The 12,500-nt window shown below is 44.6% G+C and overlaps 1 protein-coding gene across 1 annotated transcript in view; it reads left to right on the top strand.

The window, feature by feature from the left end:
- The first annotated feature begins 53 nt into the window (after positions 1–53).
- Positions 54–12,500, top strand: part of LOC123516097 (facilitated trehalose transporter Tret1-2 homolog) — a 72,199-nt gene continuing 59,752 nt past the window's right edge. Inside the window, 1 exon segment of the mRNA XM_045275195.1 lies at positions 54–2,142. The gene's annotated coding sequence lies outside the window, so the exon portion shown is untranslated.

The raw sequence follows: 12,500 nt of genomic DNA, 5'->3' as shown, positions 1-12,500 counted from the left end.
CAGGCTGGGCTGTGGCTGGCTGGGCTCCCTCGTCCGCTTACCCAGTAGTCGGCAGGCAGACTTGGTGGTGGTGACAGCTCTCCCTGACGCTCTCCAGCTCTCTCTCCCCCCACACAGCACACCCTACGCCACGCCACACCCCGGCGCCGGAGCACTTCCCCCACGCTCTCCCTCACGCCAAGCACCACCAAGCTTCCTCTCCCAAGGTGTCACACTCCCTTTGGTACAAGTTTGGCCACCAGGACCTGATAACCAACTCTGAAACACTGACTTGAATCGCGTTGCAAAGCTGCGTCTCGCTGGCTTTCGGTGTGTTAGTCCCGTGTCGATGTGAACCCCAGCTGCTCATAAGATAAATTGTAGTTCGCTTCGTGTTCCCGCTGCTCACCTTTGTTCAGGGCCGCCGCTGGGAGCCCTTCCCCTGAGACTCCAAGTCGTAACCTGGAAACTCGACTGTCACAGGAGCGTGTTTATGTACGCGTGTTGCGTGCGCGCGTGTGCGTCGACACCCTCCAAACAGAGTCGTTCTGCGAGGCGGGCAAAGAAAAAAGAAGAATTAGAAAGGAAATAGACACATTCGATTCCCGCCAGGCAGGAACACACAGGCCTCAGGAAGCTGGGCTGGCTCGCCGCTGTTCTCTTCAAGTCTTCCTCGGTGTCGCGTGCACCTCAGAGTAATTGCGTCCAATGATTTGAAATAAGAAATCCCCTGAAAAGACATAATTAAAGTTTCTGTCCTCAGTCAGGCAGAAATACTCTCCGCACCTTCCCCACCACCCCGCAGCATCAACATCATCAGTTATCTCCCCTTGAGCCTTCATATCACGCCTCCCGCATCCCCTATCTCCATTCAAGCACCACGCAGGAAACACACAGTAGGAGTTGAAAGATTCCTACGTTTATCCACACCGCCAGCCGTTTGATGTGTCCTCTTCATCGCGCTCAAGAGGATTCGCCAATATTTGCCCCGGAAGCCAACTGACTGCACGAGGGACACCTGGCCGCGGCGGAGCGAGCCTCTTATTTCGCTGGTTTTGATCTGGCCCGCGAGATCCCTCTCCGCCTCCCCGGCCCGCCTCCTGCTACTACTACTACACTGTGCAGCTACACGGAGCCCAGCTGATATTTTTATACTAAGTGCGAATGTTTCTTGGTGAATGAAGGGAAGAGTCAGTAGACGTTGTATTTACTAGTCTTTTGCTGTAGTAAACAAAAGTAAACCCTCTGTCTTATTGATCCGAAGTGCCCGAGTCGTGATTCGAAACACAAAACGTACCAGAACACTGAACTTGAACACACACAGACAAACACACATCACATACACGTACATACACACAGTACATATAAGCATACATATCTCAAGGCTTCCATTTTGTAACGATTTTGAAGGAGGGAAAAGAAGAAGAGAAGTAAAAACAAAAGAAGTGATAAAAAAGGATATTTATCAATCAACTAAGTTAACCCTTCCCTGTCTGTACCTGGGAAAGCAAAAATTAAAAAGAAAACGTGAACGCATCCATACAAGTCTTCCATAAGAGAGTGGCTGAAAAGTTGTGGAGGACAGCGGGCCATCCACCTCCTCCACCTCTCCACTGTCTCCTCCTCCGCCGTCAGAAGTGGGGACTCTCACCATCTGCCGGACTCAGCGGAATCTGGACCAGCTGGGAGAGTGAGGAGTCAGCGTGAGGGGTGAGAGCGAGTCCCAACCTGCCTTACGTCTCTTCCCCTGACACGTCTGAGGCGCCGCGAGGAAAAAAAGGAAAGAAAAGGAGAAAACTGGAAAATATAGGAAAAAAATAACATTGGAGAGGCGTGAGAGTCAGATAACGTAAGCAGAAGGGGTGAAAGCGTGAGAGAGAGAGAGAAAGAGAGCAGTCAGAGGAGAGACAAGGAGTAGGAGAAGAAGGAGGAGGAAGGAGGAAGAGAGAGGAAACAATCACAGCAGCAAGATGGTGAAGGAATCCAGCACGAACCACCACGGGAGAGAAAAGAAAAGTTTCCTCCAAGATTTTTCCCAGAGAAGAGCTTCCTACTAAGTTAGCCGAGGCCCTCCCCCACCTCTCCTCCCCCTCCCTTCCTCTCCCCCCCGGCTGTCACCCCCACAGGCCCCTCTGCCTTCGTCTCCTGGTTGCATCTTGGCTCGTAAGTAATCCAGTCGTTGTGTTTTTCTTTTCTTTTCTTTTTCTTTTTTCTTCCCCGTCTCTTCCTTGGTGTCCTAAGACTTTTTTTTCTTTTCTAACTCTTTACTTTTCATTCAGGAGTTTTTATCTGTGGATGCGGAAGGAGAATGTCGCGCGTTCCTTCCTCATTCGTGTGTGTGTGTGTGTGTGTGTGTGTGTGTGTGTGTGTAATTCACCTCGGTCGTCTGCTGGTTACAGCCTGTCTTCCCCATTACGGAGCGAGCTCAGAAATCATAGGCCGATCTTCGGGTAGCACTGAGACCACAACACACTCCACACACCGGGAAAGCGAGGCCACAACCCCTCGAGTTATATCCCGTACCTATTTACTGCTAGTTGAACAGAGGCTACACATTAAGAGGCTTACCTGTTTGCCTCGCCGCCCCGAGATTCGAACTGGCTCTCTCGATTGTGAGTCGAGCGTGCTAACCACTACACTACGCGGTGTGTGTGTGTGTGTGTGTGTGTGTGTGTGTGTGTGTGTGTGTGTGTGTGTGTGTGTGTGTGTGTGTTATGATCTACTGCTCGTTTTGGGGGTCTGGGTTCACCTATTGCTATTTTTTTTCGTTTCTTTTTCTATCGTTTTATCTAAGTTGAATTAAAACGAGGTTCTAACTTTTTGTGTGTTGTGCATATGTAAAAAAACTACTACTACTACTACTACTATTAATACAACAACAACAAAAACTACTACTACTACTACTACTACTACTACTACTACTACTACTACTACTACTGTGTGTGTGGGTGTGGGCGAGTGAAGTATGAGTTAATAGTTACTTTTTCATCATCCACGATGTTTGATGACGTCAGATCTCACCTTCACCTTCTCATGATGTCACAGTAACTCAGTCTTCCGGGGAGAGAGAGAGAGAGAGAGAGAGAGAGAGAGAGAGAGAGAGAGAGAGAGAGAAAGTGACTGCGAGATCAAGTGAAGGCAGGATAAAAGAAACATTGAGAGAGAGAGAGAGAGAGAGAGAGAGAGAGAGAGAGAGAGAGAGAGAGAGAGAGAGAGAGAGAGAGAGAGAAGAGATGGTGAGAGAGAGAGAGAGAAAGATAGTGAAGCCACATGAAGGGAGGAAAAAGAAACAGAAAGTGAGAGAACGGGTAAAGCAGAGGAGAGAAATAGAATTGATACGAAAGGAAGAAATATGTACAAGAAACCAAAAAAAAAAAAAAACATTTAAAAAGGAAAGAGACAGGAAGACTGTATGAAAGGAGGAAAATAAGGTCATAGGAAAATAAACAAGATAAGGAAAAAAAATGGGAAGGAAGTATAATGGGGAAAATGGGAAAAAGGTAAAAGGAGGAATGAGACCAAGTGAAGGAAGGAGAATAAATCGCTGAGAAGAAAAGGAAGGAATTAAGACGAGGCGAAGGATTGGAAGGAGAGAAGAGGGAAAGGATACAAAGACACCAGGTGGAGGAAGAAGTGGAAAAAGGAAAAATTAGGAGGTAAAAAGGGAATTTTCAGCCTTAATTTAAAAGCAAATACACGAACATTAGCACAAACTCTCTCTCTCTCTCTCTCTCTCTCTCTCTCTCTCTCTCTCTCTCTCTCTCTCTCTCTCTCTCTCTCTCTCTCTCTCTCTCTCTCTTCCGTCGCAAATGTAGGTTTTAAGGTTACAGCAATAAAATGAAAAATCTTCCTCATGCAGTTTCATGGAGTTTTGAGTGCATGGAAGTTTTTTTTTTTTTCCTGCAAAGACTCGAGCTCGTTTGAAGCAGTAAAGGTTCGTGTTATTGCATATATTACTCGTGTTCCAGATCAGAGAGAGAGAGAGAGAGAGAGAGAGAGAGAGAGAGAGAGAGAGAGAGAGAGAGAGAGAGAGAGAGAGAGAGAGAGAGAGAGAGAGAGAGAGAGAGAGAGAGAGAGATAGTAAGACAACATCCGTCAACATCAAGTTAATGATTTCTTCACGATTTTGATTTGTCACCACTTCAATCAGCTGCGTCGATGGTGAATGACAATAACAATGACATAACCGGTAGACAAACTCACCTCACACACACCACAGATCCTCTACGTGACGCGCCTCAGGGTACAAAGGAGATGAATAGATTCCACGAAACTAGCACGTAGAAAATGGGAGTGTTTAAAAATACCTGCAGTTTCTTTCCACTTCTGATTAATTTGTGGAGGTACCTCAAGGTCATAGAAAAGAGAGAGAGAGAGAGAGAGAGAGAGAGAGAGAGAGAGAGAGAGAGAGAGAGAGCTGATTATTTGCAAAACAGAACGACAAATAACAAGTTTTCTTTAAATAAGAAGCTTTGTTTTGGATATTACAAGGTCGAGTGTCTGTGTGTGTGTGTGTGTGTGTGTGTGTGTGTGTGTGTGTGTGTGTGTGTGTGTGTGTGTGTTTGCCGGAGTGTTTGAGTGTTTGAGTGAGATTTTAAATACAAATATCGAATTAAATCACTGAAGGAGGCTGGCAAACACATGAATAGATAAAATGCTTCTGGTTGTTTCATGATCTAAATCTTGAAATGATTCCCTTCCATCTTGTGTTCATTAAGGATTGAATTTTACGTCCAGCATCTTTTAATTCTCTGTCTCTCAGTCTCTCAGTCACTTTTCGTACTTCTCCCCTTTGTCTCCCTTCCCTCTCATTCTCCTTCCCTTTCTTCATTTTTCTTCTTTCTCATCCCAACCTTTAGATCACTCTGTCTCCCTCTCCTGGTTTTGTTTATCGTCCCCAATCTCAATCTCTCTCTCTCTCTCTCTCTCTCTCTCTCTCTCTCTCTCTCTCTCTCTCTCTCTCTCTCTCTCTCTCTCTCTCTCTCTCTCTCTCTCTCTCTCTCTCTCTCTCTCTCTCTCTCTCTCTCTCTCTCTCTCTCTCTCTCTCTCTCTCTCTCTCTTGATTTATTCTTTTCCTGTAATTTGTCATCATCTTGGTTCCCTCTCTTCTTTCTCTTTCTCTCTTTACGTTCTTTTCCACTCTTTCTCCCTTTATCTGTCTTTCTTCTCTCTCTCTCTCTCTCTGTCTATTAGTCTGTCTGTTTGTTTTTCTGTCTGTCTGTTTGTCTGTTTGTCTGTCTGTCTGTCTGTCTGTTTGTCTATTTGTCTATTTGTCTGTCTGTCTGTCTGTCTGTCTCTCTCTCTCTCTCTCTCTCTCTCTCTCTCTCTCTCTCTCTCTCTCTCTCTCTCTCTCTCTCTCTCTCTGTCGACAAAAAAAATTACACCTGAATCATTTAATCATTTATTCACCCCTCCCCGATCCTTTAGTCCCTCAGGAAGGCGCAGGGAAGCACGAAACACAAAGCATGGCAAACATTTGAAGGTGCAATATCACTTTTTTTGTCTCAACTGAGCTTGGTTTTCATATCGTCTCGTGAATGTCAGTTTGCGACCTTTCAGCGAAACTAAACACGAGTGAATAATGGACTGACGCACAAACCAACGACGCCACCTCCACCTGTGACGTGATTTTCACACCTGCGTGACGTCATTACGCGCGCGCGGACACGCACTCACAGGTATATAGACGCACGCACGCACGCACATACATAAGCACTACTTGTCATGATGTTGGTAGTAATTTGCTTGTTTTTTTTTTTTCTTTTTTTTTGTTTGGATGTTTTTTCTTGCATGTTTCGTTATATTTTTGTGGTTTTCTTGTGTCTTTGTGTTATTTGTTTTTATGTTAATGTTATAATTTGAAATACTGTTTATTGTTACACACACACACACACACACACACACACACACACACACACACACACACACACACACACACACACACACACACACACACACACACACAGCTGGTACACATTTGATTCTCGCTGCAGTGAGCCTCATCCTCCCCTCCTATTTTCCATTCACCTGCGTTGATGTTGACAAGTATCTACGCTCATACTTTTTTTCATTTATATTCCGGTGCAAATTTAATATCGCACGGGACACTCTTTTTTCATTATTGGATTTATAGCTTTTGGTATTTTTAGCATATCGTATTTCCTGTATCAATTTTTAACTTTGTGGTTTCGTAGTCTATTCATTTTTTTTCTCTATAACTATTCCGGAGTGGTGACATTTATGAATAATCTTAAGCTCGATAAAAAAAAATTGTGAGGAACATTTTAGATGACAGGAATTTTCATGGGTTTTCATGGGCCTTTTCGATGAAGAAGACATCGTCGTAATGGTTTCATAATCCACTGTTTTACTTGGCCTTTGTCTCTAATTTATAAGAGTGAAAAAAATTGTTGGAAAAATAACTAGAATTGTACATTTAGTTTGTTTCTCGGTCAGCAGCTGTCAGGAGGCAAGAGGTGTGTGTTGATCATTGTCTTGTAATCACCATTCACTCAATAAAATTACTCATTCGCTTCATGTGACAAGCTAAAAATATCATATAATTATATATAATTTCCGCGTAAAGACATATTAGTCATTGAAAATTTAACACTTCATATAATTTCCTTTCTTTTACGGTTTTTGTTGTGTTCTCGTTCCTTTTCTCTAGTACTGTTCACCTAATTCTACGTAAACTATTTTTTATCTTTTGGAGTCCAGCGCATCACATTCTTCCCGGGGCTTTGTCGTGGTGTTTGGTGCGGCGAGATTAACTCCGTCTCGTTGAGATCTGTCCCAGTTTTTCTCGCTGGTCTGGCTGTCCGTCTGCTTACCCACCTGCCTTCAAAACTTTAGGCTCAAGGACAATATTTGGCCAGCGGCTCAGCCTCTCCGGCGGGCGTTAATCTGAAGGGGCACCTGGAGTGCTGGAGGGTTAGGGGGAAGGGGATGTGCGCTCTCTCTCTCTCTCTCTCTCTCTCTCTCGCGTTTGCCATCACTTCCGAAAGACTTGCTGACAGACTTCTACTTCTATACTTCTAAATCTTATTACTTTCTGCTTCTCAACTTCCTCCTTTCTCTCCTTTTCCTTTCTTTATTTCCATAAGCGAATAACGGACAGATGGACTGGAAAATACAAAGATGGACACATAGACGGAAAAGTTGAATGATTTAATATGCAAGGCAGACAAAAGGAGGAATTCCATCTCCTGATTGCCTTTATTCCTTAGCAGAGCAGCAGAGGGAAGAGGCGCGATCCTATTGGCTCTTTGGCGTATTAGAGGATAGAGGCGAGCTGCTGATTGGCCCCCCAGCCTGGAAGATTTGTATCCTACTGGCCCAGACCGAGACTTGTTTGCTCTGCTGATTGGCTAAGTGTGATTGGCTAAACGTCACGAGATGGGAGTGCGGAAACTGTGTGTGTGTGTGTGTGTGTGTGTGTGTGTGTGTGTGTGTGTGTGTGTGATTGGTTGTTTTTAGTTGTAATAGTTTTATTACCGCATCTGCTGCTGCTCCTGGTGGTGGTGGTGGTGGTGGTGGTGGTGGTGGTGCTGCTGCTGCTGCTGCTATTACTATTACTACTACTACTACTACTACTTCTACTTCTACTTCTACTTCTACTTCTACTACTACTACTACTACTACTACTACTACTACTACTACTACCATTGCTACTACTTTGTTATCAATTATTATTATCGTCATTATCATCATCATCATCGTTATTGTTACTATAACCACGACTATTATAAGTATTACAATGAACAAAACAATAACAGTAATAATAATAGCGATAGAGACCCACAGTTTTCCTTGCCACTGTTATTATTCCGTGGAAGGGTTCGCTCGCCGTCTCGTGAAGCCTTGAACCCGCCGCGCAAAGCCCCGGAACTCATAACCTCAAATCCTCGAACAACTTTCGGAGTCACGCCTTGAATGTGTCCGCGCTCACACACACACACACACACACACGTTAACTTGAAGTATGCAGTGTCTGGCGTCACATCTCACTGTTCTGTCAATCACTTGCACTTTAATTTGCAGTGAAAACATTTCCTGCGATCTGAGAGCGAATGTTCACCTTGTACAGTCACCATCAGAGGCCTTGGTAATCATTTGCCCCTTGGTTCATTGTGTACAGAGAGAGTCTTAAGCAGGAGTGACCGTTGAAAATACCTGATCCTCTGCTACTACGAACTGACAATGGATAGAAGTCTTACTGTTTGAAAAAGATGGTTATTTGAATATTTCTTTATTCTCCTCCGTATTTCGTAGTTGCAAGGATACTCGGATTACAATTTCATATTAGATCTATCTTTCGAAAAATAACCATTATGTTTTATGTCAGTCTTTATTGGGTTTCCTCAACAGTTTCTTGGAGTCTTAGTAAATCAAAGGTCTTACAAATGAGATGAACGACCATTACAACCGCCACATCATCATCAACAACAAGGATAATAACGATAACTAAGAGATCAACAACAACAATAATATCTACTACTACTATTGCTATTACTATTACTATTACTATTACTACTACTATTACTACTACTATTACTACTACTATTACTACTACTACTATTACTATTACTATTACTATTACTATTACTACTACTACTACTACTAGTAATTATACTACTACTACTACTACTACTACTACTACTACTAGTAATTATACACACTACTACTACTACTACTACTACTACTACTACTACTACTACTGCTACTGCTGGTGATTATGCACTACTACTGCTACTACTACTACCTACTAATTATGGACACTGCTACTACTACTACTACTGCTACCACTACCACTACTGCCACTATTATTACTGCTACTGCTACTGCTACTACTACTACTGCTACTGCTGCTACTGCTACTACTACTGCTACTACTGCTACTGCTGCTACTACTACTGCTAGTAATTATACACTACTACTACTACTACTACTACTACTACTACTACTACTACTACTACTACTACTACTACTACTACCACCAAACCACTCTTGCCACCACCATCCCAAATTCTACTAGCGTTCCATAATTTTGTCGGAATCATTTATAATTAAATCCCCAACTATAATGAATAAAACATCCATACCACCACCACCACCACCACCACCACCACCACCACCACCACCACAACCACCAGACAGGACATTCCCACGAGCTTTAACACTGATGGCATTTGACGGATATTTGTATTTCCTCTCCTGGTTGTCTAGGAATATTCCGAATTCGGTTTCTTTTCCGGCGGCAGTGTCCGGGTTCCCATTCCGGTCCATTAGGCGGAACGTGGGAGGATGTGGGTGGGTCGTGGGTGTGTGGGTGTAGGTGTGGAGGGGAGCTGTGGCAGGGTGAATGGACTGGAGGGATGGAGAAAGGGAGGGAAAGAGTGGAGGTAAGCGAGGTTTGGAGTGAATAGATAGATGGAGGGAGGGAGGGAAAGCAGGGAAAGCAGGCAGGAAGAGAGGGAAGAGGTAAAAAAGGGAAGGAAAGAGAAGAGGAGAGGTCTTAAGTGGCTAGGTGGATGGGTTCGAGGGAAGAGGAAGGAAGAGAGGAAGGAGTTCTGGAGTGAATGGATGGATGGAAGAAGGGAGGAGGAAGGAAGGGAGGGTAAGAGAGAAGAAGGAAGAGATGTTTACAGTGAGAAGGTGAATAGTAAGACGAGGGGAGAGAAAAGAAAATGAGTAAAAAGGAGAAAAGGAGAAAAAGACGAAAGGATGTCAGGATTAAATAGATGGATGAATGGAAGAAAATAAGGAAGGAAGAATGAAAAACGGGGAGAAAGAGATGGAATAGAAGGTGAAGGGATGCACGTAGAGAGAAGCAATGGAGTAAAGGTGAAAATGATAGAAGGAAGGTCAGTGCAAAGAAGCTCATTTGTTACTTGTTGTGACCTTATTTTATTGTTACCTCTTTTATCACCTTCAAATGTTGAAGTGATATCTAAACTGAAATTAAAGAAAAAAAGGGCGAAAGAATGTGTCTGTACATTTTCAGAGAGAGAGAGAGAGAGAGAGAGAGAGAGAGAGAGAGAGAGAGAGCACAGGAACATAACGCAAGTCAGAAACATTCACCTCCTCCACATCATCCCAGTCCTTCCTCCACCTCAACTCCACTCACGTTCCCTTTCCCTTCTGAACCCAACGCCTCGATTTCACACCCGACAGTTTTAACCTCTGTTCTTTGTGGAGTATTAATAGTTGCTACATTTTATTCATTCATGTATTTTCTTTTTGTGTAGTTTGACCGAGTCTTTGTACCTTTTGTTTATTTTCTTTTAATTTCTAGCGTTTATTAGATTTGTTTTATACTTTTTCATTTGGTTTTGTTTGGGAAGGATTTGTTTACCTTTTCATCTCAACAAAGTTTACGTTTGGTTTGGCTTCTTAAGGGATCAGTTTGGGTGACCGTCATATAATGTTTGGTATTTAGTGCAGTTTTTTCCTGTTTGGGATGAATCAATCTAGTATTTATAGATTCCTTTTCTAAGTAATTTACCTTTTATTTCTTTTGTACAATGTGTTCCGTTTCGTTAAGTTATCTTTTATATTTCCACTTCTATTCACTTTAAGTTTGACGCGTGTCTGGCACCAGTTAGCGCCATGAGAGTGCCATCCTTCTTTCATTGTGCTAAGATTTATGGAGTGCCACGCGTCGTCTGCACGGGTATTCGGTTCCGTCTCTCTGTCATCACTGGTATAAATACGTGCATATATTTACCGCTCGCGCTCTGTCTCCGTGTCCTCCATGCACCTTTCTCCACTCACCCCTCTCACCTTCCGAGTCCCGCACCAAAATACTGGCCCCTCCACCTGTCGTCCCTTTCCCCTTTCCGTTGCCACCGTCTGTCCTGCACCCTCTCCCTCTCGCCGTCTGTCTCCCACTTGTTCCATCCGTCTTGTTTGTCTGGCACGCACAGACACCGCCACTGCTCATTTCTCCCGCCTCGCTGTACCGTGTCAAGGGGGACGGGAAAAGTTAAAATAAAAAGGAAAAAAAGTCAAGAAGCTCACCTGTCACTCCCTCCCGCAAAGGACAAAAGTATGAGAAAAGAGAAAGGGTAAAAGAAAAAAAAAGTAAGAGAAAATGTTCCCACAGTAACTCATTCGTTTAATTTCCATTTTAATTCAGCTGGTGGCGGCACGCTCACACACTTACACCTTCTACAGCAGTATTTCCCACACTCCCTCTCTCCATCAGTGCTCCTCTCACCACCACCACCACCATCACCACCAATGCCACCACCACCACCAAGTCAGTTTAAGCTTCCGGAACTACCCACTTATGCCCGCCCCCTTCACCTTAAACAACGTGGAACTACCTTGGCCAAATCACCCCTGCCACAAGCATTCCGCCACCACCACCACTCCCACCATCACCACCACCACCACTACCACCACCACCACCTTCTGCTCCTGTTTCTGCTTCTGTTGGGCCCGCCTGCCTTCTACGGCCTGCTCTCCTCCTCCTCCTCCTACTCCTCCTCCTCCTCCTGGCCCCGGTGCGAGGTTACCAGTAATGGCACTGTGCCAAGCAGGATCGCAGCCTGGCAGCCACGCCGGCACTAATATCAATTATACCCGGTGTAGTGAGAGACCTGCCACCGCCTTCCCTCTCCCTCTCCCTCTCTCCCTCTCTCCTCCTCCCTCTCCTTCTCTCTCCCACTCTTCCTCCCGTATTGTAATTTTTTATGACGGAAAAGTGTCCTTTCCTCATTCCTGTCTCGCTGCCGTCTTGATAAATGAAATTACACGGGAGTTTAGAGACGAAACGCCGGGCCTGAGGTGGTGGTGGTGGTGGTGGTGGTGGTAGGAATGATGGTAGTCGGGATGTGGGGTGAGGGTAATGGTGGTAGAAGTGGTGGTAGTGGTGTGGTGGTGGTGGTGGTGTGTGTGTGTGTGTGTGTGTGTGTGTGTGTGTGTGTGTGTGTGTGTGAGAGAGAGAGAGAGAGAGAGAGAGAGAGAGAGAGAGAGAGAGAGAGAGAGAGAGAGAGAGAGAGAGAGTGGTGGGAGGTGTGTGTGTGTGTGTGTGTGTGTGTGTGTGTGTGTGTGTCTCGGTCAATTTAACTTTTGCACCTCGCCTCCTCGTAACTGTCGCACGTACGCTCTTTATCACTGTGTTGGTCCGAAATTTATCCTTCACTGTGTTACATCTTCACCTGCAAACGGATGCTCGCCTATTCCTGACTCTTACCTGTGGGTGTGTACGTGCGTGCGTCCGTGTGTGTGTGTGTGTGTGTGTGTGTGTGTGTGTGTGTGTGTGTGTGTGTGTGTGTGTGTGTGTGTATGTAGTAAACTTTATCCCTTGTCCCATTTACGAAGATACATGGTACGCACACACACACACACACACACACACACACACACACACACACACACACACACACACACACACACACACACACACACACACACACACACACCGGAGGAGAAAAATAACAAGAGGTGCGTCTCATTACTGGCATTCCTCTTCTGGCTCTATTTTTTCTTCTTCTTTTTCGTTTTCGAGTCAG

Source organism: Portunus trituberculatus, chromosome 40 (assembly GCF_017591435.1).
Source record: "Portunus trituberculatus isolate SZX2019 chromosome 40, ASM1759143v1, whole genome shotgun sequence".
NCBI lineage: Eukaryota > Metazoa > Arthropoda > Malacostraca > Decapoda > Portunidae > Portunus > Portunus trituberculatus.
This window is presented reverse-complemented; position numbering and strand designations above follow the sequence as displayed.